Raw genomic sequence first — 26,708 nt, forward strand, 5'->3', positions numbered from 1 at the left:
AGGTTAACATCTTGAGCACCAAATAAAATAGATACAAGCAAATAGCACAATAGCTTAATCCCCTGGAAATTACTCCTTCAGTACAGAGTCATGTTCCCTTTTTATTTCCCCCCCACTTTCTTTTAAAAGGCAGAATTACATTTTATTTACAACTGGGCTCAGGACCTGTAGTTTGCCGCTTCTGCATGCGGAGTTACAGAATAATCCCCTAGATATTCTTTTCCCAAGGGGCATTTCCTGTTTAGAAGGTTGTGAGATCTTGGCAATGCAGGGTGAAGCAGTTCAACCACAGTATCTCATCTTTCTTAAATGTGGCCCATTGCAAATAAGGTTCCTTAGTGGAACAACATCTCTCTAGTCTTGCTTGCAGTTGAGCTGGCAGCAAGTTCAAGTTGTCATTGCAGAGATGAGCAGCTTCCAACATACATAAATATCCACTCCTTCTCTGTTGATTCTACCACTTTGCCTATAAACAGGCACACAGCCACTCTCCAAGTGAGCCATCTGGGTTTGACAGATGTCGCTGGCTTTTTCTGGACCCATTGTTAAATGGGAAAAAGGGAGGGAATATTCTGAATTGAAGGAAATAGCTTCTGATGGCAGTCTGCAATTTCATGGGCTGGGAGATGAGCTGCCCTTCTTTCCTTCAATTGCCATCATCTTCGTTGATTGTAATCTGCATTTGAAGCCTGGGGAAAATCACTTCTTGTGGGAAGTCCTGGAATTGTCACTTTTTTGGGGAAGAGAGTTTAGGTGTATTTTTACCCTTGATGCAGATCTAATGGGCTTTTTGTATGTCTGAGAGATGTAGTATTGGTTTCTGAAGCTGTGTAGTGAGGTCTATAAAGCTCTGATCTGGGACTAAATTCCCATACTCTGGATGCTTTTTATCCATCCTGATCCCAGCACTTGGCACATACTGGTACAAGGTAAAGGCCTCCTTCTCTCAGTCTGAGAGCTACATGTACTTGCATATTCTTGAAACCTCTTTGAATCGTGGTATTCGCTTCCTAATGTAGAAAGATTCCTGTGTTGATCATTTTTGACAAATTATGAAGTTAGCGAAGTTGACATTATGGCTAAATAACAACATCAAATATCAGCTTTACAGTGCTGTTTTATACATATATATATTATATACTTTTAGTATTGTTGATGAAAGCATGTGAAATACATCAACTTTCTGAAAGTGATGATATTAAAAATAGTAGGGAAGGTGTCTATGAAGTGCTGAAGGTCATGCACCAAAAGTGAATTTCGAGGAATTTTTTCAGATGAGAGTCTGTGATGAGATGCTTTGCTTCTCCTTTCTAATGTGCGTGGGGGTGAAGTTTCAAGCTCAAGTTGAGACACACACACACAGTTTTCTGCCATGCTGGTGGTGAGGCATCTGGCACAGAAGACCATGTGTGTTTGTGGGCTGAACATGGACATGTGAACATGCAAATGACCATAAAAATACTTCAGTGAGAGCAAAGTCTGAAGGGCACGTTTAGGACAACTTTGTTAAATTGCAGATTTCATGCTTGCTGTTAGGGTTTATTCAATTATCTTAAAAAAGGAGGAGAGAAGCAGATTACTCAATACTGCACATGTAGCAGTACACCAAGTGTGAAACTGTCAAAGATAGAACTTTGCTAAAGAAATCTGTAAATACTGAAAATGTTGTTTCCTCCTCTGCATTATCTTCCCCAAGAGAGTCAATAAAGGATGATACTACTTAACAACCTATGTTCAGCTCTGAACCCTGGATCATTGTCAGCCTGTTGGAGAATGTGTGTGAAGTCTTTGGATGGATTGCTGCTGTGCTCCCAGATTTGACACCAACTCCCAGATTTGACACCAGCTGTTGCTCCCAGCTGTTCTGTGTTTGTGCTATAGAAGTGTGTTTCTGTTTTGTCAGCTTTAGATGTGTTTCTCCCACAAAGGTTCCTGCCCAAACTGTAAGCATTTCTGAAAAGATTTTGTCCCTACTGTGTATCCCCTAGTAAAATGTTTTCTTGCAAGTGGTTGTGGGATGGAGCTCTGGGTTCATGGTTTTATGTGACTCTAGGGAAAAATGGCAATTTCTACAGAAGGATTTGACTGTACAATAATTGTAAGGAAAAACAAACGGAAATTAACTGGCCAGCATTTTGTATCAACAGATATTTTCTCAAGTTAAAAACAACTTGTTCAAATTATTTGCATTTAAGGTGGGATTTGGAGCATGCACAGAGCTTCAAGTACTTTTCCCCATCCATCTGCCCCTTCTGTGCTCCTGAGTTCTGTGCTCAGGAGCTGCAGAAACATCAGTTCACTGTGTGGCCACCCTGGTGAGCTCCCACGGCTCCCTTAGCTATGCTAAATTTCTGGTGATTTTCTTCCTCTTCCTGCTGGACTCTGTCTTGGAGCTGTTTTATCAGCACTAGATTCTTGTGATTTCCTTGCTCCTCACCTACATCCTCTTGTCTCTCCAGCCCCACTGTTGTGCTCCTTTTTTTTATAGCTTGTGTGATGTGTGTTGTTTGATGGCACAGGAATAATCCCAAAGTGTTTGTCCTGCTGAATGCTGGGGCTCAGCCCGGGACATTTGCAGAACTGGCAGTGCTTCTCCAGGACCTGAGCCCGAAGGCTCTTGTATTAGGGTGAAACAGGCAAAATTGGGAAACACAGAGTGCTGTGGAGTCTAAACTTCAGTACCCAGATTGGAAGGCACAGCGTCTGTAGTGCTGAGTAGTGTGAGTGATATCAGCTTGCATTTATTTTGTCCATCGACATCAACTAGCTGGAGGTGCCTGAAAGCAGGACTTTTACTGGCTGTGCTGAAGTGAATGTTAACATGAAATCCGGGATTTCCAGTGGGCTCCATGGAAATGACATACTTAAATCACTGTAAATGGTGGCATTTAGTTCCCTCCGGGGATACTTGGGAAGCCCTACCCTGCAAATGCGAATCGATTACAGCTTTGTGAATAGAAGTGTGATAAAGGGGTTTGAAAAGCTCACTGAGGGATGGGAGGCCTCTGCAGAAAGGGATCTGTGCTGTTTAGGAGCTGAAATGCTGTCTGAATCAGCAACTGGATGAATTGGATTTGTTTCAGGGGTCACTGCCCAAACAAATATTTTCAATAAGATATTCATAAGCCTTTATTAAACCTAGACTGAGGCCACTCTGTACTGTCTGAGACAGTGCAGGAAAGAGGCTCAAGATAAAAGGTTTGCTTTAGTATTGGTAGTTTATGTTTGGGCAAGGTTTTTTTTTTGGCCTTACTTAAAGGGAAAAGTAGTCCAGGAGGTGTCTGTGAGATGACAAAAGAGGCACTTGGGACATAATTTTTCCTTTTGCATGAATTTTCAAAACACCTGAAGCTAGAAAAGCTTTTCCCTCAATAATGTCCCATGGAACTCAGAATTTGCTTTCAAGTGGAAACAGATGCGAACACACATGGAGAAGGAGAGGGCAAAATGCTGCTTTGAAGGAGTTAACAAGAATGTGGAGCAGAGTGCTTGGTTGGTAAAACCTGCTTGGATTTTTTAAAGACCTGCAGAAGATGTTTAAGGAAATGGAGCACCAGCAGAAAAGAGAGGGAGGGTTTTAGAAGAATAGTTGGTTAAAAGAAGATGTACAGACAGTGCAAGTAAATAATGCATTTTCCTGGTGGAGAGAAGTTACCAGCAGAATACTGCAAGGTCTCATGCTGAGACCTTGTCTTTCAAGTAGGATTCAGAGAATTGAACAAGGAATAAAAAAGAAAAGAATTGAGTTTTGGCAACCCAGCAAACTATTTGAGGTGGTAGAGACAGGCAAAGTGCAAGGATGTGCAGAAGGATATTCTGAAACAGAATGATGGGATGGTAAAATGACAGATGAATTTCAGGGTAGGAATATGTGAAGTGATGCACATAAAAGTAATTCTGCATGTACATAAGGCAATGAGCTGTGAGATGCCAACAGGCTCTGGGGGTTTGAGGTTCTGGGTTATAATGTAGAGCTCAGTGGTGGTATTGGCTCAGTGCTCAGCAGTGATGAAAACCAAATTGAACATTAGAAGTTATTAGCAAAGGCAGTGGGAAGAAAACATGCTGCAGCTGTGTAAGCTTGTGTTTGCACTGCCTCGTCTTCTTTGTCTCCTGGCTCTGGAACAGACCAAGAGAACTGCAAAGAGGCTCAGAACGGGGTTAAATCAGAGGTATTGGGTTGTGTTTCTACCAGGAATTTTTAAGGAAACCAGGGTTCCCTAGACTATGAAAGAGACTGGCTAAGGTGAAATACAGCAGCAGTCTGTAAAAACCATCAGAGCTGGTAAAGGTAAATAGGGAGTGATTTCTATGGTTGTTCATCTCCAGCAGGTGAAGGGCAAGATTGCAAGTTTTGCTGGCAAGGGAGGGGAGTGCAATTGTAGCAAAGCATGTGAAATCAAGTTCTAATCATGGGTGCTGTGGCCTTTTTGTAAATGTCTAGGAAGCCTTTAATGAAAGGTTAATTGAGTGTTGGATTGGCAGAGAAGTATCCTGGGAGAGAAAATGGTGAGTGCATGACTGGAGACAAATTGATTTGATTTCTGTGTATCACAGTAGGGTGGTAATTCATGCTGTTCCCTGGCTGGTGTGTCCTGAAATTGCAATGCTGCTGTTCAGCCCTTGACTGTCTGGCTGTCATGGCATAGGTGCCATTTGGCAGCATGTGACATTCCTGTGGCTTGGTTTGAGTCTGGAACTTCAGCCCAAGGGAGCACGTAAGTCTTGGGAGAAGCATTCCCTGGGAGACCTGGGTGTCTTGCAGACCCAACTTGTTGTGGAGATAATTAGCTCCATCAGCCATGCTGGAATCTGTTCAGAGTGGGGCTGGGAAGCAGTGCACTTCACTGGCTTTGCTTCTTGTCACCACTCGTGCTATGGCATGCTTACACTGAAGCAGCAAAGCAGATGAGAACACTGAAGAAGCAAAGCAGATGAGATATGCTTCCAAGCACTGTATCTGGGTTTTATCTCTGTTAATAAAAAGAAAAAAAAGTTAAAAGGAAGCTCTGGAAGGGGCAACAGCTTTCAAATTAATTTAATTTTCAATCTGGACAGACATCTTGAAGATCTCAGTGGTTGTTGCATCAAGCTGAAATCTTTCTCCTTGCTCAGGGCAAGTGTTACCTTGTCAGAATGAGATGTTTCTGGGATCAGAGTGCCTGCCATTAACAGGTCTGTGGACCATGTCAGGCCTTTTTTTTTTAAGTCTCTTTTATTTCTAATATAATTGTCTGCATTTCACAAATTATTTCTGAGGTTGCTGCTGTAGTTTTGTGTTACTGGGCTGCACCCTATGTGTGCTATTTTGGCTGCTGCTCGCCCAGGTACAGGTCTGCTCTCTCTGCCATGGAGGGATTTCTTGGCAGTGATGGTCAAATAGAGATGAGTTAGGTCAAGACTTGCCAGGTAGATGCCAGGTATTATTTAGAACATCATTTTGTTGGCATTTGGGCATGGTAGAGACATCTACATTGATTCTTGTATGTGCTAAGGACGTATGGCTACCCTGAGAATAAATGAATATTTTAATGAGCAGAGTTTGTCTGCTCACCTAAACATTAGACTGAATGGAGTAGCTGGTGGGGAGCACTGTAGCCACAATACTCCCAAACTAAGCTGACTTCTGCTCTCTGACAAAAACCACAATATAACTTTTTGTCAGGCCAAATTTGTAAACTAGAACAACTTTTTTTTTATTTGTTCAAAGGTTTGCCTGCTATTGGCTTTTTCTGAATTGTTGTAGTGCAAAAATGTAATAGGGAAAATAAGCTGATAATTATAGGCTGAGTAAATTGTCTCTAAATCTAAGAATTAATAAATTAAGGAAAAAAGAGTAGAGGAAAATAAGGTTTGCAATGTCTTATAATAACCCACTGGCCTCATGATGTGAATGGGATATTGCAAAGGAAGATATTTAACAGTGAGCTCTTACATGTTTGATAGGGCATTTGCACCAGCAAAGTCGTGTTCTCTCTTGTATGCTGCTGCTTGTGGACCAGCAGTGTTTCCTAAATGAAAACCTACACATGTTAGAAAAGGTCACAAATGTCCTGGGTTTTGCTGAGTTCTGTACTTTGAAAGAAAAACTCTGGAAAAATGCATGACATCTGAAATGGTGCAATTTTTCAAGGATGCTCCACTAGCTCCCTGATGAACAGCCAGAGTGAAGTCCCTCCTGGTGCAGGCAGGTCAAAGTGAGCAGGATGAGCCCTGATGAATTTAAATGAGCTCTGAGCCACCTTGTTTTTGTGGGGGTCCCCATGCTCTGTGTCATCCTGAGGCTGTTGGATTGCAGACTGGAGGGGCTGCCATGGCTCTCCTGAGCTCAGAGCATGAGGGTGGGACTGTGCTGTCGCACAGGCTGCACTGGGCCCCTCTGTGTTTGAAAGCAGGTTTTCCTCCCTATCAACAGCAGCACAGACTCATGAGCTGGCACTATTAGCATGTGTGTTTTCCCCTCACACAGTGCAAGAATAATTATCCTCTCTCAGCAGTGTGACTGTTTCTGTTCCCTCTGATTTATGGAGGCAAAGAACTCATTTGAGAGGATGAGTCAGAAGTAATTGAGCTCCAGGGGGCTGTATTTCATGGCTTCTTCTCTCTTTATTTTTGCCCTGTACTGCACCTCATGGTTACCAGTTCTTTGGCCTTTCAGGGAATGCTCAATAAATCTGAGGAATGAGCTCAGGTCTTGGTTGATGTTTAGAAACCAACCTGATTCTGTAAATCAAGAATGTAACACAGTGATACTCTTTCAAGCTTTGAAATATTATCATGAATATAATATGATTCATAGTTGGCTATTACCAAATACTTGGCACCTTCTATAAAATGCAGGATGGGTGCAAAAGCTGCTCTGCAGGGAATTCCATATGCAGCTGGTGCAGGAGGGGGTTTGGCAGCTGGTGAGTTGCAAGGACTGGTGCCGGGTTTAGCTGCAGAACATGAATTAAAGAGGATTGCTAGGTATACCTGAAGTTTCTGGATTCACAGAGTCCAGGGAAAGCTTTAGGGAATTGTTTGTGCTTCTGCAGAGGAAGCCAAAGTCACGTGTGTCAGTTTGTGTGTGAGTATGATGCTGGTGCTTGAGTCATGCAGACAGATCCCAGGCAATCAGGGATTGATGGCATGGCCTGGGCAAAGGTGGGACACAGAGCCATCACTTGCTGAACTGATGTAAGCAATAGATGGGCAGCAGATGTATTTTGCATGTTACTTGTAAAGGTCTGTGGGCCTGACCTCTGCATGATATTTTGAGAAGGTTTCTGAGTCCCACAGTGGTTGAGTATCAAGGCAGCGTGAAAGACCTGAGGGTTTTTATTACTCTCTTGAAATAATTCTAGTCCTGTTGTGGTGGTGAGGGAAGCACTGGTGTTCACAGGGGCCTCAATCTCACAGGCAGGATTTGAGCTCAGGAGCCAAATAATCCTCCCCTACCCTTCTAGAAAGGCATGGCAGCCAGTTAATCTGGGACCCTTGGGTAGTGCAATTCAAGTAGGAATGTCTGCTTTCTTTGCTGATTTGGTTTCTCCTTATTGTGTATGTATTCTTTTTTTTAAGTTCAAAATTTTGCCTGCAGAAGTGCTCTGGTGACAGGAAGGAGTGAGATGGCTCATGAGGTGCTCTGTCCCCCTGTGATTTTGCTTGATGCCTTTGCCATTGGCTGAAAAAGCTGCCAAATTCAGTTCCTGGCTTCTCCCAACTTGGGACTGACTGATAAACTTCTGTACAAGCTGCAGTGACTGATGACTCTGCTTTTGCATTTCCATTTCTATTTACAGTTTAATTTATCTCTCTCTCTGCCAAGTGCTTCTTGAGAACACTTCAGTGGCTTTTTCCTTCAAGTGTAGCAAAACCAAACAAAAGAGCCTGATGTTTCTTTGCTGGACTGAATAAGTCACTGTTATGATTGATAATGGTGAAACTGGTTTATAATTTATATAAACAGTGATGTACATCATTAAAAACAAAGCAGGCAAACTCCAAGTCCGCTGTGGATCTGATTGCTTTGAACAGCAGATGATCTCTGGGGAGCTCAGAGTGGGAGTTCTAGTTCCAAGGGCTCTTTGAAGCATTGTAAGAAGTAATCAGGAAAACTGAGGTGATGGATCAACAATTCATTGATTTATATATGCCTCTGATGGGTGGAATTGTCTGTTGCAAATGGGCTTTGCTAGCTTTTAGGCAGTAATCCCTTGGTTGTTCCCTCTGCCTATTTCTGCTAAACAGAAAGCACTGTCTCAGAATTAATCCCATTAGTTAATTGCAGTCTTCTTTTCTCTATAGCTTCTTTAGTCTGCATATCCAAACTGTGAATGGTGGTATGGGTGGCATAGTATTTGGTTTTTTTCTGTGCTGTGGTCAACTTATATATGGGTGCGGATGCTTTTGGGGATTAAACTGAAAACAGAAACGTTGTGGACTCTTCAGCATTTTTCTCAGGTGCACATACTTGTGCTGTTTGTCTGCAAGAAGAGTTTTAGGAAAGATTTGGAAATGAAATGAAAGTCTGGTTACAGCTAAACCCAAGGAACATGCAAGCCAAGACTTGTGGAAAGATTTCAGGTGAAGCTTGCCAGCCTCTCTAGAATACATTTTGCAAACTGAATTTTCCTGGAAAAGTACTTAACGTTTGCCATGCATATGTGCTCTGTCTCTGGTGTGCATCTGGGCAATGTAATGCATCCAGGTGCTCACTGTGGCAAAGCCATTCTTACAGATGAGGGTGGTGCCTGATTCTTTTCCCTCAGGGCAATGAAAACCTTGATCTGTATGTTGACCTACCTGGTGGCCTTTCAATCTGACCTTTAAAACCGTGCAGTGTCCTGCCATGTACACCTCTCATGGATAGAACAAGTTGTTTCTCTGTTGCAGATAATGCTGGTGATGACTTTAATTCCTGTCATGCAAAGTGCTGGGGAGTGATTGAAACCCAAATTCTCTGACCTTTGGGCTATCCTTCATCTCTGAGCTGAACTGCTCCATGGACAGTTTTGTAAATGCATGGGTTCCTCTCTCTGAAGCACTTCCTCCCCCACAGATGGAAATACATTCCCGTTTCTCTCTGTCACTTTGCAGCTGGAGTACTCAAGGCACCAGGATCATAGAATATCTCAAATTGGAAGGGACCCATAAGGATCATCAAGTCCAGCTCCCTGCTCCTCACATCCAACAATCACTGTATTAATCAGAGCTTATTTTGTACTTTGCTGCTTTGAACACAAATATCTCCAAATGGCTCAAAGATGGCGTGGTTGAGTAGTCATGTGAAGCAACTCCAGCCTTCCAAAAAATCCAAAACACAGGTGGCTGCTAAAAATGATGTTGCCTGGAAAAGTCTTGTGCTTCATTTACTAAAAACAGTTACTGCTATCAGACATTCTGTGGCTTATGTCAAGGGATTTTGAAGGTTAGTAGCAAATTGCAAGTAAGAGATTATTTTCTTATTGCAGGAAAGTAAGGTTGGTCCCAAGCTAATGGTAAATCATCTTGGTTAGCAAGAGAAGTACAGGAGGAACAGCAGAAGGTGTGGAAGCGGTGTTTGCTGTATCACAGCCTGGAAGGCAGTGTTGTAATTCAGATGGCAGAGTGTAAGATACCAGATTGCTTTAAATGTGTTGCAATCCTGCGGTGTCGAGAGTTTGATGTGTCCCCAGGGGCTTAGCAATGAACAGCCCCACCTCTGTGCGAGAGTCTGGAATCACAAGGTATGCAGAAACTTCTCCTCCACAAATCCACAGGGACAGGCTGGGTCCTTCAAGTAAATGGATTGCTTTCAGCGTTCAGGGAAAGCCTCGTGCTGTGTTTGATGGCACTGCTGGATAGAAGCGTTCTCATTGCCGCTGGTGCTGCCTCGTTAATGCCGCATCGCTCCCCTGCCGCCGGGATTTGAGGATGATTTAAGTGCCTTCGCATTGTCTCTTTGGAGGAGGGGTGAGGATTGCAAGGGAAGCTCTGTCAGATATATGGGACCAGTGGAAAATGGGCTGGAGCGGTGTGGTAGGAGGATGCTGGAGGGGGAGAATGTGTACTGAGGGATTGGCAGCATGGCCAGGGCTGCAGGCAGGACAGGCAGCTTCCTTGCCTCTGAGATGTGCTGTTCTGGGACATGCTGCTGGACCATGGAGGCACTCCAGTGCAAGGCTTCAGCTTTTGTTGACACTGACTGGAATCTGTCTTGTCCAAATTTCCATGTCTGCACTGACAGCAAAGAGCTGGGGTCTTTCCACTGTCACTGTGGGGACAAGGAGCTGGAGAGCTCTGGCCTCCTTGCCCCAGGTAGGGACGAAAGAAAAGGGTAAAGGATCCTCCCTCTATGCTTTGGGGACAAAGCCTGTGAAAACAGTCTCCTGTCAGTAAGAGGCACTGAATCCTGCTGCTTTCTTAACAATGGAGAGCACACTTATGCTTTTCCAGGAGCACAATCCCATATGGGAGAAATTTTTTCCTTGACAAAGCCTCTTCTGAAATTAGAATGCTTTGTCACTAATGAGTGCATCAAAGAACGTCAGGGGGCACATGAAAGTAGCACAGCTTTTTTAAACCCCTGCATTGCTATGGTGTAGGGTAAAAGGTCTTTTAAACATGATTTAATGTCATTTTGCTGATAAAGATACATGCTATAGATGCAAATACTCTTTCATCCGATGATACCTGGAGGTGAATGTGTTCTAGATTTTACCTGGAGGGTATTTTGTTGCGTGTTTTAATTTGTTATGCTAAGTAATTGCAAAATTTCTTGCCAGGTTTGTTGTGGTGCAACCACACAATGATTACATTTCCTTCTTCCCTTCTTGCCATTCTGCATCACCCTTTCTCTCTCCTCATTATTGTACATGCAAAATGAATTTATACAGTTGAGTGGGCAGCTGCTAAACCCGGGAGGCTCCAAATGATCTTCTTCCAGGGAAAAACCTGAAAGAAACACTTGGGGCATTTTTTGTCCCAGAATTTTAGGTGGAAAAAGTCTTGAAGACACAGTTACTATAGCTATGGCTATATATAATCTTTGTGATTTAAATCCTTAAACTGATATTTTATATCAGGAATGTTGGAATTATTTTTTCCCCCCTCCCTCTGTCTTGAAAACAGAATTTTCATTGGTGGGAGGAATAGGTTTAGGACTGTTCATTCCAGTGCAAACTGAAATTGGGAGCCTTCACAGCATGTTAGGAGTTGAAGTGCCAAGGCAGGAGATGCAGTCCCCTCTGGGAAGAGAGCACAGAGCTGGGTTGGGGTGCCCCTTGTGATTCTCTCCTGCCAGCTCCAAGCCAGTCACAGGGAGGACCTGACCCTGCTCATGCCCCATCTCCAGCAAGCATCCGACCCATTGAGTCGTAGAGGTGCTCAATTATTTTGATGAGCAATTGCCTTTTGACCTGGGAGAGCGTTCTGCAGACGGATCAGAGCCCATCAGCCTGATGTGAATCAGCAGCTCTGGCAGAGATCGCTGGGTGTTATTTTGCAGCCGTGCGAGGTCGTGGATGGTGATTTTAATGAGTAGCCCTGAATGAGAGGAGCATTTCTTGCAGTTGACAGGGGCCCCCAGGGCTGAGCTCACTAACCACCCAGCCCCAAAGCCTGGCTCAGCCTGTCCCCCACCATCCTTGGAGGGACAAGATTTCCCTGAGGCTGCTCATGTCCTCCAAGGAGCCACTTGTCCATCCTTTCCTCTCATTTTCCTGCTGATTATACCTTCCATGGCGGTGTCTGTGTGTGTCCTCTGACACCCTGTCTCAAGCAGGATTGCTGTGGGTTTAGTTACTCAGCAGAGCTGGTGTTTCCTTAGAAGGATTCCCAATGGGTTGCTTCCAGCCTGGTATCTGTGTCCTTTTTATTATTCAAACTGAAATAAATAAATACATGAAAAATGTGTTACTTTAATTGCTATCAGAATATATTTGTTTTTCCCTTAGGAACAGAAATAAACAAGCAAAATGTCATCTATAATTTTTTCCATGCATTTCACTGTGAGACCTAGAATAGTCCTGCAGACCACTCCCCCTTCAAGCTCAGTCCAACTTTTTCCAATTGCATCTAATGGGATTTCTGCCCCCTTTTCTCCCTAAGGGCAATGACTACCCTTCTCTTTATACTCCAAACTAGCAGCTATTCTGGGCTAGATCATGGGGATAGATATTATAGACCAGTCCTGTACATGGACTATTGAGTGTTGTTTCATAGATAGAGTGGTGGGAAACTCATGTTACCTCTGTCTTGTCCTCCCTCCCCTTCACTAATTATTTATCAGCACTATCACAACTATGTCTGGAGGCCTCTGATCAGGTTTCCACTGTGCTAAGCATGGCTCAGAGAATTCCTTTGGGATGATAAATCAGGAGTATGAGGAAGAATAGAGTGGCTGTGGCTGAAGGGAGAGAAAGATGAGGTACATGATGCCAGAATAAGGAGCAGCTCAACACAGCATGTTTCTGGTGGCATCAGCTTCTTTTTTGTCATGTTTGTGATCAAAATCTTTTCCTAAATGGATCACTGAAGAGAGAGTCAGAGTTTAATCTGGTGCTGCATTCTGATTACCTAGACTTGCACTTGTAGGGCTTTATTTGCTGACAAATGTGTTCATGGCAGTGTGCACAACCTCTGTGGTTATGTGGGTACTTATCTCTGTGCACCTGTAATGCAGCAGGACGGCTGTCCTGCTGTTATCTGTGTGTTTGGAAGGATTGGTGCAGAGGAAAAAGGAAGACACCTCACTTGAATTGATATCTTAATATCTACAACACTTAATTTTATTTTTGCGTTTTCAATTACGTGTTTTGTTGTATTGCTGTAACTCCCTCTGCTGGTTCATTTCACAGTTTAACCATCTGTTTTGCCTGATTTTACATCTAGATATAGCAGAATTATGTATTGGAGACTGCCTTGGATGGAAAAGGTGAGGAGTTTGTACCCGGTTGGGGTGATGTATTTGCTGCCTGTTCTTGCTGTGCAGGTTTGCCTCTCTCTGCAGCTGAGTAAACCCATTCCTCTGATCACTTGTCCTCTGACTCACAGCTACTGAGTGAGTCTGTAGCAATTCAAATCCCCATCAGAAGGTTTGAGTCTTTGCTGCACTGCTGGGCTGCACCTGACAGATCTGTGGCCAGAGATGCTGGCTGGGGCTGTGCCCGGGGATGTGCTGTTCCCTCCTCCACAAGCACCACTGTAAAAGGAAATGCCAGGTACAATGGGAGCACTGTGCCATGGAGATTCCCAGGAGTTCCCTGACACAGCTAGCAGTTATTAATGCCATGCTGAAGCTGAGACTGGCAGCTGAGCTAGGCAGAAATATCTCACTTGGAAGAGACAAAGGTGACTGGGAATTTTGGTCTCTGCACTGCTGGGCTGCAGCTGTGTGTCCTGTGTGGGAGCATCACCTGCTTCTGTGGGCATGGCTGCTCTCTGCTCAGACAGCTCTGCCTCCTGGGTCTCTGCTCCACTTGCCCATAGGGAAACACTGTCTTTTTTTGACAACTGTTCATTTCCCCATCCATAAGGCATTTTAACACACTGGCCTGTCTGTGCTGCATTGACACAAAAATACAGAAAAATTGCTTTTGCCAATGCCATACAAGAAACACAAAAGATTTTCTTAATGAATATCATCTCAACTGCAGCATAAGTACTGCGTTCCTGCAAAGGTGTCAGTTATTTTCATGTTTTTATATATATATGTGCATGTCCTTTCAGGAATTTTGGGACACAAATAATGACGTGTTCCCCTTTTGCCAGCATAACAGAAGAGCCAGATACTATCTCTTTGTTCTCTGGGTATTATTCCTTGCTGCTTTGTACTGAGTTTAATTAAATTCTGGACATCTAATACTTAGAGTTGATGAATTATATTTAAAACTACCTGCTAGCTAGAAGTATCGTGACGAAAGTGATGAAATGCTCTGGAGCCATTGGGCAGAGCCCTTTTCTCCCTATCTGGCTCCTGGGGGTTCACCTTGATTCAGTGCAAAAGTGCCAAAGGTGCCACAAATCTGTGGCCAGAAAGCTGAGATGTGAGTGATTTGGATCAGATTTAAGGTTGGACCCACATACTGATGTATTTCTCCTGTTTAAAAATGGAATTTGAGGTTAGCTCCTCTTTCCTTCTGTTTTTTCCGATGTTAATGTAGATGCTGAACTTGTGTGTGTGCGCCAAATCAGCATGAGACTGGTGAAAAAACCTCAGCCATTTATCATTGGCTGAGTTACCCCAGGTTTGCTTTAGTTTGAGAAAAGGATGGAGTTGGGTGTTTTCTGTCTTTTCTTGCGTAACTAATGGGTGTACCAAGCTGAACTCTGCATTTCCTAGCACGCATCCAACATGGCAAGAAGTCTAACTTTGGGGTGTGTGTTCTGTGGGCTAAAGCAGAGTGTGGGGATCCCCTGCCACCCCCAGTCCAGGAAGCAGTGTGGTCATGTCCAGGGATGCAGAGAGCATCCTCTAAGTGAACAGTTGGCCTAATTTCCTTTTTTCTGTTCAGCTTCAGGCTATTGAAGAGGCCTAAGTAAGGCAATTTGGGGAGGTGAAGGGGTAGCCCAAGAAGTGGAGATCAGGAAGAAAGTCAGAGCTGGGAAAAGGCAGGCACGAACTGTCTCACCTGGTCAGGGCTGAGCTGAAATCCTCCTCAAAATCACCATTCCCTAGTGTGTCACATAAGGGGGGATGTTAGAGAGAAGAGGTTGGGCAAGGCAGTTTCCTCTTCACATTTGTAAGAACACAAAATCTACTGAGCAAAACAGGATCTGTAAAGTTGCAAAAACCACCTGAATGGATGAGTGTGAGCCATTACTTCTTGCAGGGCTGAGGAGCTGTAAGGGTACCACAGGGAACAGCAGGGGTCAGTCTTGGAAGGGTTAATCCTCCCTGGAGCTGCTGCAGGCAGAGCTGAGTTGCCAGTTCTTGGGGACCTGGGAAACCAGCACTAAGCTGAGCTGGAGGAGATAAAATGCTGTAGTAGTGGCAAAGCTGTGGTGCCTCAGCACCCTGCCTGAGGGGATTATGACTGCAGAGAGCCTCTGTGGAACTCAGGAGCTTGGGCAGTGCAGATGGGTGCCAAAGGTGCTGCAGACCCAGCTGGACCACTCGTGTCCCTTGTGTTCAAGTGTTATTGGGTGCCAAAAGGAGGAAGATTGATCCTGGCCTTACTGTGCTGCTGGAAGGAAATCAGTGGGCTCCTCACCTAATTTGCTGGACATGCATCCCATGTTCCCAGCTGCGCCTGCTGCCTGTGCTTTATCTGGCAGGGAATTTATGGCTCTGGGAAAACTAGTGATGGAGGAGCTGCATCTCCTTGGTTAAAGAGCAGGTAAAGGCCCCAGCACAGTGCTTGGAAACTTTCCCAGACAGTTTTGACACATCTTAAAAGCTGGTGTTTGAGAACTGGACCTGAGGGATCTGCTTGCATTGCACTTGCTGTGATTTGTTGTGGCTAGAAAAAAAATCAAAACTGCAGAACTAGGGAATGTATTACAGTAATTAACTGTGGCCTGAAGAAAGTGAGGGACATCCTGGACACAGAGGAAATTAAATGGAAAGTGGTATTGACCTTAAGTGGGATGGAATTGCAAAGAGTTCTGTTTGCTGGGTGGAAATTAATTATTGGATTTTGTCTAAAGCAGAGCTTATGTAACAGGCATGTCTGTCTTCCAAACTTTGCCACCTCAACTCTTTGCTTCTCTGCTCATTAAAGAGGCACACGTGACAGTTCAAGCCATCTCAGTGGGGCTGGCTTGCTAAGGCTGCTGCTGATGTTTTCATTTAGAGATTTTTCAGTGTTAGACAGAAATTTTAGTTGACTGGGGGTGAATCAAATCTGTCTGCTTGTCGCTCAAAATGCAAATCCCTGCAAGCCCTCCACGTGCTGGTGGTGGGATGTTGCCTTGAACAGGGATGCCTTGGCAGAATGAGGGTGAGGATGATGTTGAACTGGGATCTCCCAATTCCTCCAGGGTCGTGGGGTTGCCTCTGCCATGGGCTGGCAGCCAAGGAAAGCAGCTCCCTTGGCCAGTACTGCCCACACTTTTGCTTTCCTGATGCTGGCAACTTGAGCATGTCCAGGATGGGACATCCCAGCGGCAGGCATGGGGATTTTGTTGACAGCAGCTGACACTGCGTTGGTGACCACTCATCTGCAAGAGAGGCTCAGAAGTAAAAGATTTGGGCTGTTACAGCAGGGATTTTATTACTTGTTTATTTTTGTGTGTATCCCACAGTAGACCAGATTGTAGACCAAGACTGGTAGGCGCTTGTCAGACACAGAAACAGTGTTTAATTCATTGATTGTTCTGCCAGAACCTTGACAGTTGTGCTTTTTCCTTTTTCATTTTCCCACATGCAGAGAGCAGCTCCAATATTTTTCTCTTTATGCTGACCTTTGTTTGAAATGAAAGCAAAAGAAAATTGTAGAAAGCCCCAGTGAGAAAGCCAGGAATCGGTCCTCTTTCATGTACTGCATGGCTTCTATCTCATAGAAAGGCCATGTGTCTCGTTAAAGCATTTTCATAAAAATTTGTTTTCTAGGAGAAATGGTTTTTCAAAGGAAGCAAAACATTACTGAAAGTACTTGCTATTTCAGTTTTCATATTTTGCTGGAAGACATTTTTGTTGTTCATTCCTGTTTTTGGGAAATGTGTGGAAAATATCAAACATTCCAGGCTTTGATTTTATAGCAGAATATGACTATCCTTTTTCTAGTTGTTCCTTATCAGTGTCTAGAGAAACTCACTCTTTATGTGAACAGGCAAAAATAATAAGAAAGATGGGGTTTTTTAATAGGCAATTCTGCTGAAAAGTAAAGCAAAACCAGAGGAAGGAAGCAAAGCCCTGCCTTGGTGCAACATCCAACAGTGCAGGTCCTACCTGTGAAATTTCTCTGTCCCTGAAAGAAGCTAGAAGAAAACTAGAGCTGCCCTCAAGCACTGCAAGAACATATTTAGGTGGAAATAACAATGATGCAATTATTTTACCCATAAAAAACAGCACTTAATTGAAGATGTAATCCTTGCAAAAAGAAAAACAATAATGATTTAAAAAATCAATTAAAAATATGTATTGCAAAATTACTTTGGGGATTACTGGTGGGAGATTCCTTTACTGCTGCTCTTAATATGAAAGCTTACTATGTTTTATTTTTAATGAAGAGAATATTCAAAATATATCATCAACAAAGACCATATTCTCCTAAAACAGTGTTTTTCATTGGATCTGCAGAGTTTTGTTGCTGAGGTGGAGGGGTAGGGTAGCTGTATGTGCAAGATGCTGCTGAATCCTTGATCTCCTTGTACTATTTAGATTTTTGATTCTGTGTGTCCATATAATTTATGGAAATAGACTTTTATATCTAGCTGTAGTCGAAGAGAGTATTGGGATGTCTTGCCAGTGGGTTTCAATCTCTTTTACCCTTTACTGGAGCAACCCAGCTGCAAACGTTTTTTGTGGCTGAAGGAGTGGAACAGGGATAGGGCAACCTTCCACCTGTTTGAGGATTGTTGTGCTTAGAGTCCCTCACATTTATTTCCAGATATAATTCAATGGGCAGCTGAGACATGACCTGCTCAATGCACCTGCTCAGTACCTGTGATTCTTTTTATTGGTTACCTCTGTTCAGTCTCTCCTGGTCTTTTCATGGGGAGAGGCTAAGCAGTGGGAATAGGATGTCAGTGTTAGACAAAGGGTTATCTTCTGTAAGATTCCTAAGGATCAGAGGACAGAGGCAGGTCACTTGTTTAACCTTACAATGGGTAGAGCAAAGATTGAACAGATCTCAGATAAGCTGTTGGAACCCTTTACCTCCTGGTCAATGTCCAGACCATGAGCTAAATCCTACTCTGTCACTGATTTACCAATGTGTTCTGAACAGAGCTGGTGATGGATGTGGAGGGGATCTCCCATGGAAGTACAGCTGCAGTTCCAGCTCAGTTCTGCTCAAAGGGCTCTGGGCTCAGACCTCTTGGGATGGCGTGAGAGGGAGGCAGAGCCTCTCAAGCATCGCCTCAGGCTCAGCACAATTAACTGCAAAGTGTGACCCTCTCTAACAGATCTGCAGGGAGTGGAGGAGAGGCTTGTAACAGATTTTGACAGTCCCTTAATGAAATGTGTGACCTTTCCTAATGCCCACGTGTGCTTGCTGAGCTGGTGAGCCCCTGCCCTGCTCTGGACCCTTGCTGCCCTGCTGAGTGTCAGGGGCAGACCTGCAGGGGTGAGAGGGACCTCAGACACATAGCTGGTGTCTGGCATCACCTAGGGTGCCATCCTTGAGCTGCCAGCCTGTGGTGTTTGGGAGAGAGCTGGCAGGATTCCCCTGTGCTGCTGCTTAGTTTCAGACTCTTTTGTTTTGGTTGTTTCAAGTGAGTGATGGATGAATTTCTCATGAGGATTTTGAAGGGTCTGAAAAATGTTATCCAATGACTTCCATTTGTCACATTATATTTTTGACATAGGAAGGGAAGATGAAGAACATGAGGTGCTTTCCTTTAAATTTGTGAGACTTCTGCCTGATAGGGTTAATATTGGGTATTTTTGACAGAAATAGAATAAAGACCTGGAAGCACTGACCCAGGAAAGGGGTGTTATATAGACAGCATCAGGGAGGGAGGTTTGCAGCTGGTAGTGCTGATATCCCACAATGGGAAGGTAGGAAGGCTTACATGGAATGACAGGCTAGGGTGATCCCTTGGTGCAGGCACTCTGAAGTTATGAGACAAGTTATGGGCTTTCCTAAAGTCAGAGCATGTGTGCAGATGCTCTTCCCCCCTTTGTTAAATCAAGAGAGAGATCAGTTAATTATTTTAATATTTTACTTTAATTTTACTGTGTGTTTTCATTGACCTGACAATTAGTCCAGTACATCTGACCTTCTTTGACTTAACCTGAGCACTTATAAGCTATTTCAGTCTAATCTGATGTCAACCTCACGGTTCTTGATTGAAAGCATTGGGAGGTAAAGAGTCCTTAAGAAAAATGATTTTTTCATCTGACTGTGTGCAGTGCTACTGAGAGAGGCAAATAGAGTAAAAACATAATAGAGCTAAAAGTCTTTTCTGTTCCTTGTTGTGTAGAAATTATTTAATTCTCTCAGAAAATTCTTTTCACCAGCCTATCAGAGACCGCAGAAAGAATGTGCATTTTGTTTCTCTTCTGCTAACTGGGATGTACTTTCCCAGTACCTAAGTATCAGTATCAGTATGTATTCAGTATCATAAGACTGGCAAGTTCTAACATGTCCAGTAAGTTATACGTTTTTGAAATAGCGAGTTTTTATATAAGCAATGAAACAGAACTACGCCACACTTCTTAAGTTGCCTGTTGGTTATTTGCACTGAAGGCAGTGCCACTGAATAGTTGATTGAAATTTGAGGGGGGAAAGGTCAGCAGCAGCTCAAAAGGAGAAAATATTATTCAATGCCAGACTGAGTCTCCTTTTCATTTCTTTCATTGCCTTCTGTAGTCTATGGGGAGTCTACTTCAGTTTGCATTAAGCTATTCTTTCTGTTTGCTGTTCGCATCTTGGTTTTTGGATGTTTTATATTGGTCATTTTCTGACTGTTGGATATTTTTTCCTAATGTAGTGTATGGTCACATTTGGTGTGTTTTATGGCTGCTTTTGTCTGTTAGTGCAGCTTCTGAAATCAAGACACTAAGACTCAATAATGAACCTCATGATTCACTTTGGCACTGTGTATGTACTGTGCTGAGGGTGCTGTGTTCAGGAGGAGGGTGGGGGACAGGCCAGCCCTGCCAGGAACATGGGATGGTGACACCAGGCACCCTGTGGCCATTGATGCAGCACTGGCAGGGCAAATGTGCCCACCTCTGCTGTGCTCTGCAGAGATAAGGTTTACCTGGCCTGGAATGGGAGAGGGCTGAGCTCTGTCCCCTTCCATTTACCATTGGCTACATCCCTGCATCAAGTTCAGCTCCTGGCTGACCCCCATGAGAGCAACTGCTTCTGTACCCAGGGCATTTCAAAGCTCAAGATTTTGATTTCCAATCTAATTATGTCAAAAGCTATAGCCTGCTTTTTTTCTATTTCTTTAAGAAATTTATCTTATCTCTTCTCAATATCCGTGTCTGAAATCTACTGCTGCCCTGTTCCCATGCATAAACACACAGAATGGAGCAAAGATAAGTGAGGTGGAAGCAAACACTTTCTTATTAGGACTGCACTTTGAAGTAATGAAAGTAATAACCAGAGTCTGGGAGGTGCTGCCACGTGTCCTGGTGGCTGCGTGAAAGGAAGATGAGAAAGGGTGTTGTGATGCCTTGGAAAAGATTTTAAGTCCTTGTTAAAAGTTTACAGAGCAATTGTATTAACATCAGGCTTTATCACAGTGTTTTATGACTCTATGCTGTCCTTCCCTCCCATCCTCAACAAAGACCTGTGATCTCTCACCAAGCTTGTGCCACAAATGTAACACTTTCATGTTTCAGCGGGGTCATGGGGAATGATATGTAGATCCATGGAATTGTTCTTGCTTTCCATTGCTGATGGAAACAAAGATCTCAGTTGTACCCTAAAAATTACAGCTAGCCAAATTTGTTCTTGGGACAGGGAGAATGCTCGGTATAGACAGTGTGCAAAATGTTGCACTACAACATGTGACAGTCAGAGCAAAGTGACTCAAAATGACTGTGTGCAAAATTGAAGTTTGGGGGTATGTCAGGAGAATGGAGCTGTTTGGGTTGACAAGGGGATTTCGGATGTGGTTGAGGTCAGCCCTTCCATGACTGGCTTGGGAAACAGCTGAAATGCTTCACAAGCAATCTCACCCTTCCTCCCACATTGCATCTATGCATAGATATGTATGTGCCAGTGTAGCCTGAGACAAACACCTGACATGGAGAACGTCATCCCAATCCGTTCAAATTTGGTGGACATTTAAGCAGCAAAGTACAGAGTCTTATAATGGAAGATAAAGTGCTCTCAGCACAACTTAGAGTCCAGTAAATTGAGGAAAATGCCTCTTGAGCCTCATTGAGTGGATCACATTGAACATATCATGGATGGAGCTGTGCTGAAAGGATCACTGAGGGCACTGTTTCCAGGAGATGAGCATTCCCAGTTGGTCCCCTCAGAGGCTGAGCAGAGGGAAGTGTAATTGTATGGACATGTGTGTAAGTGCCCATGGCTGGATTTTACCTGGCATAAATCAGCTTAGCTCAGGAGCCTCAGAGTGGCTTTGGTGATTACCTTGGCTCAGGCCAATGCTCTTGCTAGTGAATGAATGTGGAGTGCCAGACTCCTGCCCTCAGTCCTTCTGTCTGACATCATTCCCTGGGCTGATAAAAACTCAAGAGCCAGGATCAAAAAGGAAGCCATTGAAAGGAAAAAAGTGTTTCTCTTTTCATTTACTGGTGGTTTTGAAACTCTCCTCTGCAGCTGGATCACATTTTCAAAATTTTTCTGTCATCTCCTTTGCAAAGGCACTATCCATTTGTATGCACAAAATTTGGACCAAAGAGGAAATGTAAATGTGGTGTGACTTGGGATAAAATTAGACTGACAGTGCTGGGCTGTTTTTCCTCCATACTGGGCTAAGTCATCATTATTTGGATTTGCTGGAGTCCAGAAAAGGCTTAGCTCTTGTTTTGAGCAAAGCCAGCAGTCACATCCTGCTTTCTTAATTGCTATTTGAGATGAACCATGATAATTTTCATTATGAAGCCAATTTTAATTAAGCAAACAAAACCTCTCTGCTCTTTTTTCTGGCAAGCTTTTGATGACTTCTTCTGAATTGTGACAGTCGGGTTCTGATGTGTTCTTCAAATGCAGCCAAGTTTAGAAGCTGCAATAAGGCAGGTGGGACAAATAGCCATGTTAAATATTAATACTTTTTCACTAATAATATTGGTAATATATCTGGGGCTGCTTAGTTGGGATCCTACTGTCCTAGTGAAATGAAATAGATTAAGTACCATTCCCCAGTGAGAGTGTAATTCATAAAAGCAGAGTGGACAGTATGTTGTGCCTGTCTGATGTGTTTTAGAGAACATCTCTGCTGATGATAATACTTTAGAAATTGGAAGAACATGTCCCTGGGACATATAAAGTTCCTGTCTATTAGGAACATGTAGAGGATGTGTCAGGTTTTCAAGAAATGTACTAGAAAGAGAAATTAAGTTTGAAAAAGGCAGTGCACTGAGGAAGGCAGGCATCTCCTTTTTCTTCCAACGTGGATGAAAGTGGGTTCTGTTTAGCCATGCATGCAATTTTAAAGCTGCATGTACAGGCTCAGGAAGGATGAAAATAGCATTTTCAAGAAGCTGGCAGAATTTGTCTGAAACAATGGTACCTCATTAGCAGATGGTGATCCTATCAGAAAAAAAAAAAAAAAAAGGTGTCTTTTGCTTCACTGGAGAAGATGGTGCCTTAACCTCTCACTCCCCCAGCGGGAAGGGAAGAGTGATGAAGGGCAGGAGTGATGAAGGGTTGGAGCAGAGCCCTCCTGAGGGGTACCCAGGGTTCACCCAGCAGCACTGTCAGTCCTGTTTGGTTTATTCATGGGCCACATTGCAGCAAGGAGATGTGTTTGGAGCCCACACAGCCTCAAGTGCAGCTTGGGGAGACTCTGCAAGTCATGTCTGGTACCACCCATGAAGTGCTGCTTTTAAACAGTAGCTGGGGAGCTGTGAGGGGGTTCCCAGGAAGGAGGGATGGTGGAGTCACTGGGGGAGGAGGATAGGAAGTGTGTTGGAGGCAGCATGTAGAATCATGGAGAGAAGGAGTAGGCTGCAGTTTTATACTCAGAATCTTACTGCTGAGACTGGCAAGCTGCTTAGAATTTTAATTTTTCTTCTTGCTTGATGTTTAATGTAGCTATCAGTGGAGTGGGAGGGAGTAGGAGGGAGATGGAAGAGGAAAAGGAGGACAACTGAGGTGAAGGTCAAAGTCCTGGAGTTGGTTTTTGATTACTCATGTGTCCATTCAGGCCCTGGTGGTATAAATTTGCTAATAAACTTTCTAGTAATTTATTTTTTTAAGAAAGAAAAGCAATGAATGAATCTTTAAGGGTTGTGTCTCTCATTTGCAATGCTGAAGGGTTTGAGGGTAAAAGTTCAGGATAATGAGAAGTTCTCTCAGCTCTGCCTGGGCTATAGAGGAATCTTTTAGCCAATCTTCTCACCAGCAGCTGCCAGCAATGGGGAGGGAGGAGTAGTGGAAAGAGCCTTTGTATCTAAGTAGGTTGTATTAATGATTTCCTGTGTGGTACCTACCTGAGAGGAGATTCTGTTCACATCTTCATTCTTCCTCATCTTAAAGGGTTTCATTAGCATCTAATTGCTGCTTGTTTTCCTCATTCAGAGCATCCAGGTGCCCAACAATGTTATTAATCATGTGTGGAATAACCATTTATCAAGCAAGTTCCTGCTCCTCCAGCAAGGTGCTTCAGAAAAGGTTTGGCCTTGTCTGTGCCTGTCTAGGGGAAGAACAGGTGACAGGAGTCTGGCACCTGACTGAGGATATTCACTTGATCCTACCACCCTTGTCTCCATGATCACAGCTCACAGTGGCATACCAGTGAAAGCCTCAACTGAACTGGAACTAATTTAATGGTATGATGCCAGTTTTGACCTTGCTGAGCACCTCTGGGGACAAGTAGGTCACTCAATCAGGAGGCTGAGGGAATGTGAGACATTATTGGAAGCCCTAAATCCTTTGCTCTGTAGAACTGGAAGACCTGGCTGGGGAAATGCAGAAGTTTGAGCCCAGCTGGGTGGGGTGGTAATGAAAACAGAAGTTATGTGGGTTCCCCTTGGCCTCATGCATCTTGTTTCAGTCACAAAGGGTCAAATGTGAGAGAGATTTTTGAACCGGGATATCAAGGGAATAGTTCTAGTGGTGTCAGGTGTCTCCAGGTGTCTCAGGTTCAGATTTTCTTTTCAGCAATGACCAGGTGATCAGAGTGATGGACTGTCCTACTGCTGTGAATGCACAAGGCTTGAGAACTTGGGTGTGTTTGTCCACACCATAACCAGGGACACTGGGCAGCTCAAAGGGTTAGTAAGGTAGAGAATACTCTTCCTTTTGAAAGTGACAAAAGTTGTCCCCTGCCTGAGACTGACTGTAGGAAACGCTAACAGCTTTTTCCCCTCTACTTTACAGATTTAATGAATTGGAAACAATCTGGATTTAAGATACCACGCCTGGAATCAGAATAAATATCTTGTTTTCTGGACTGTTAGGATATTTACTAGCTTTTGGCCAAAACCTCTGCTGATGTGACTTCACCAAATTTAGTGAAGCTTGGATCAAGGTCTCCAATGACATATTTTTCATTCAGTTTATTAAGCAGCAAGCAGTTGGATGAGATAGGACGCAGAAAGCACAAAGCACTTGCTGAGAATGTAATATACTCCATTAGTCATCTGGATTTGCAAAAGAGCAGGGAGAGAATTGTACCCACACCATCAAAGTCCTGTCAGCCCTTGGTGGGTGTCTCACTGTGTGTCTCCAGCCCCTGTGTGAGGGATGGGGTGCAGCCCTATTGATCACTGGCTGGGATGATGTGCAGCTTTTCAGCTGAACTGAAATGCCATAAGAGGAAAAACTTCTGATGGAGCAAGCACTAAGGGAATAAAAGATAAAAAGAGATGAGAAAGCATATTCACCCCCACAGAAATCCTATTGATGCCATGTTGCTCCCAGGCATTGCTGGTGGGGAAGAGGGAGCAGCTTTGAGGGCTTCTGTGGAGCAGCAGCCACAGCAACGAGCAGCCAATATGGGACCTCAAAGAAATGTTCATGGTGCTTTTGAAAATGAAGTTTTGTTAATTTTATTTTATTTTTGCTAATGCAGTTCCCAGGAAGCCCCAGATTTCTTTGGGAGGGGCTGTCAGTGAATTTAGCATAAGCTAAGCGTGTACTTGGGGCTTGCAGTGATCTGTAGTAAGTGTGCAGGAAAGGGGAGATATCCCACGTGCCTGTCCAAGTGGTGTGCCAGTCTGTCCAAGCCTTCAGCAGGAGCATCTCTGACTGTGTGACTGTGGGAGGAGAGGGACAGGATGGGTGCAGGAGGAAGACAGCAGCTCTGCAGAAATGTGGAACACAGGATGTGGATTACGCCCACAGTGTTTGATATGGAAGAGCAAGGATTGCTGCCTGTGTGTGACATTGTGTGGGAGAGATTAAAGGCACCCTAGGCAAGCAAAAAATGGGTGTGAAGCAGGAGAAGAAAGGGGGATTATGTTGGAAGGGTGTGTGATACAGGAGGAAAGAGGAGTCTTCCTCTGAGTGAAACACAGGTAGTGTAGGATGACAGGACTTGGATGGTGTGGATAGTAGGTGCATTGTGGAAGAGGTACAAGGGCTGAAGGATCTGCAGCACGGACCTGGGGTCACTCCTAAACCTCAAACTTCTCCTGGAGATTCCAATCATTCCAGCTCTTGGAAGCAAGTGGTATGAGGCTTACCAGAACAGTGGTCAGCCCCAAAGATTGGAGTGGTGCAGGATGCTTCAGAGCCAGGGGGAATTGTAGGGCTTCCTTACTCTTCAGGAACTGCTTGTTAGAGGCTTTCTGCTTTTGGGTGGGTTTCTGGGTTGCCCAAGTGCCACTTGTTATCAGCTCCCTGGAAAGCCTCCTGCCGCTGTAAAGGAATCTCTAGTCTCTTCATAGCTGAAATGCCCAGAAGTTTCAGACTAAGTCTTCATGGTGCCAAGTGCTACATTAAAATGTAATAGGTGATATTTTTTTCCCTGAGGAGTCTTTTTCTACTGTGCCTGGAAAAGACAAAACAATATATGGTATGAAGCAACCAGAAATAGGGATTGTTGGGTTGCTTGGTGCATCCTCTCACGGATATCAACATCAGCATGTTTGGTACAAGGGAAGAACCTGGTGGGATTTAGAGCTGGCTGGAATGCTGTGCTGCAGGTGTTTAAGTGCAAAGGTATGGAGAAGACCATCTGCTGAGTGTCTAAGGCTGATGCTTCAGTTATATTTGCATGTAGGATGCCTGCATTGTTTACTTATGTTTAAAATCCAACCATAAATTTTACTTTCAATGGCTGTTACACATTTCCTGCTCCAGGAGCAGACTTTCAAAGCCCATAAGAAATATTCAGCTACAATTATGTCTGATTTAAAGGGAAAAATCTGTAGCTTTGTAGCCCTAATAATTTGCTCAAACAGCTGTAGGTTAATGAAAGTGTTGCTCAAGGCATGTTTCCAGAAATAGCGTGTAGCTTGGCCTGCTCCAGTCACATTGGGTTAGGAAATATGTTTTTGTTTTTAATGCTGGAATTGCACACAGGAGGTGATCTACCAGAGCTCTCTGGACTCATGGTTTAGCTGATCAGGTGATGTCTGGAGGAGCTTGAAAACTGTTTCTTTATGGAGCTGCAGAGGTCTTTAGAATCGCCTCGTAAGTGGTTTTGCCTATCATAGAGGGAAGGTCAGCCTCCAGTGGGTGACTACCAACAGCTCTGCAGTCAGAGCACTGAGAGCCTGATGTGACTTTCCTGTCCCAGGAGACACAGCAGATAAATCTGTCACTTGAAACACTGAGGCAAAAGAATCTACAAAACATCCCAGTCTGTGGTGTTGGACACTATTGAGCTTCACAGATTGAGTCACCAGGAAAATTAAGTTCTCCAGAAAAATGCTCTTTTAACTGTATGGTTTTTTTTCTCCTAATTTTTTTGAGGTCAGTATGCCTAGGGAAAAGAAGATATTTGATAAGCAAAGTGCAATCATCAAGTGGAAGCAGTTCTTA

The 26,708-nt window shown here is 43.8% G+C and overlaps 1 protein-coding gene across 5 annotated transcripts in view; it reads left to right on the forward strand.

Annotated features, from left to right (window-relative positions):
- The window catches only part of GRIP2 (glutamate receptor interacting protein 2), a 249,071-nt gene that overhangs the window by 32,881 nt on the left and 189,482 nt on the right, over positions 1–26,708 (forward strand). The window contains exon 1 of one of the 5 annotated variants that reach the window (XM_054280780.1): positions 9,664–9,710. The exons of the other annotated variants lie outside the window; for them this stretch is intronic. The gene's annotated coding sequence lies outside the window, so the exon portion shown is untranslated. Of the gene's footprint in view, positions 1–9,663; positions 9,711–26,708 lie in introns of those variants that run through there. 5 annotated transcript variants of the gene reach the window in all.

This window comes from Melozone crissalis, unplaced genomic scaffold, assembly GCF_028551555.1.
Source record: "Melozone crissalis strain CALT ecotype California unplaced genomic scaffold, PUWL_Pcris_2 ptg000029l_1, whole genome shotgun sequence".
Classification (NCBI taxonomy): domain Eukaryota; kingdom Metazoa; phylum Chordata; class Aves; order Passeriformes; family Passerellidae; genus Melozone; species Melozone crissalis.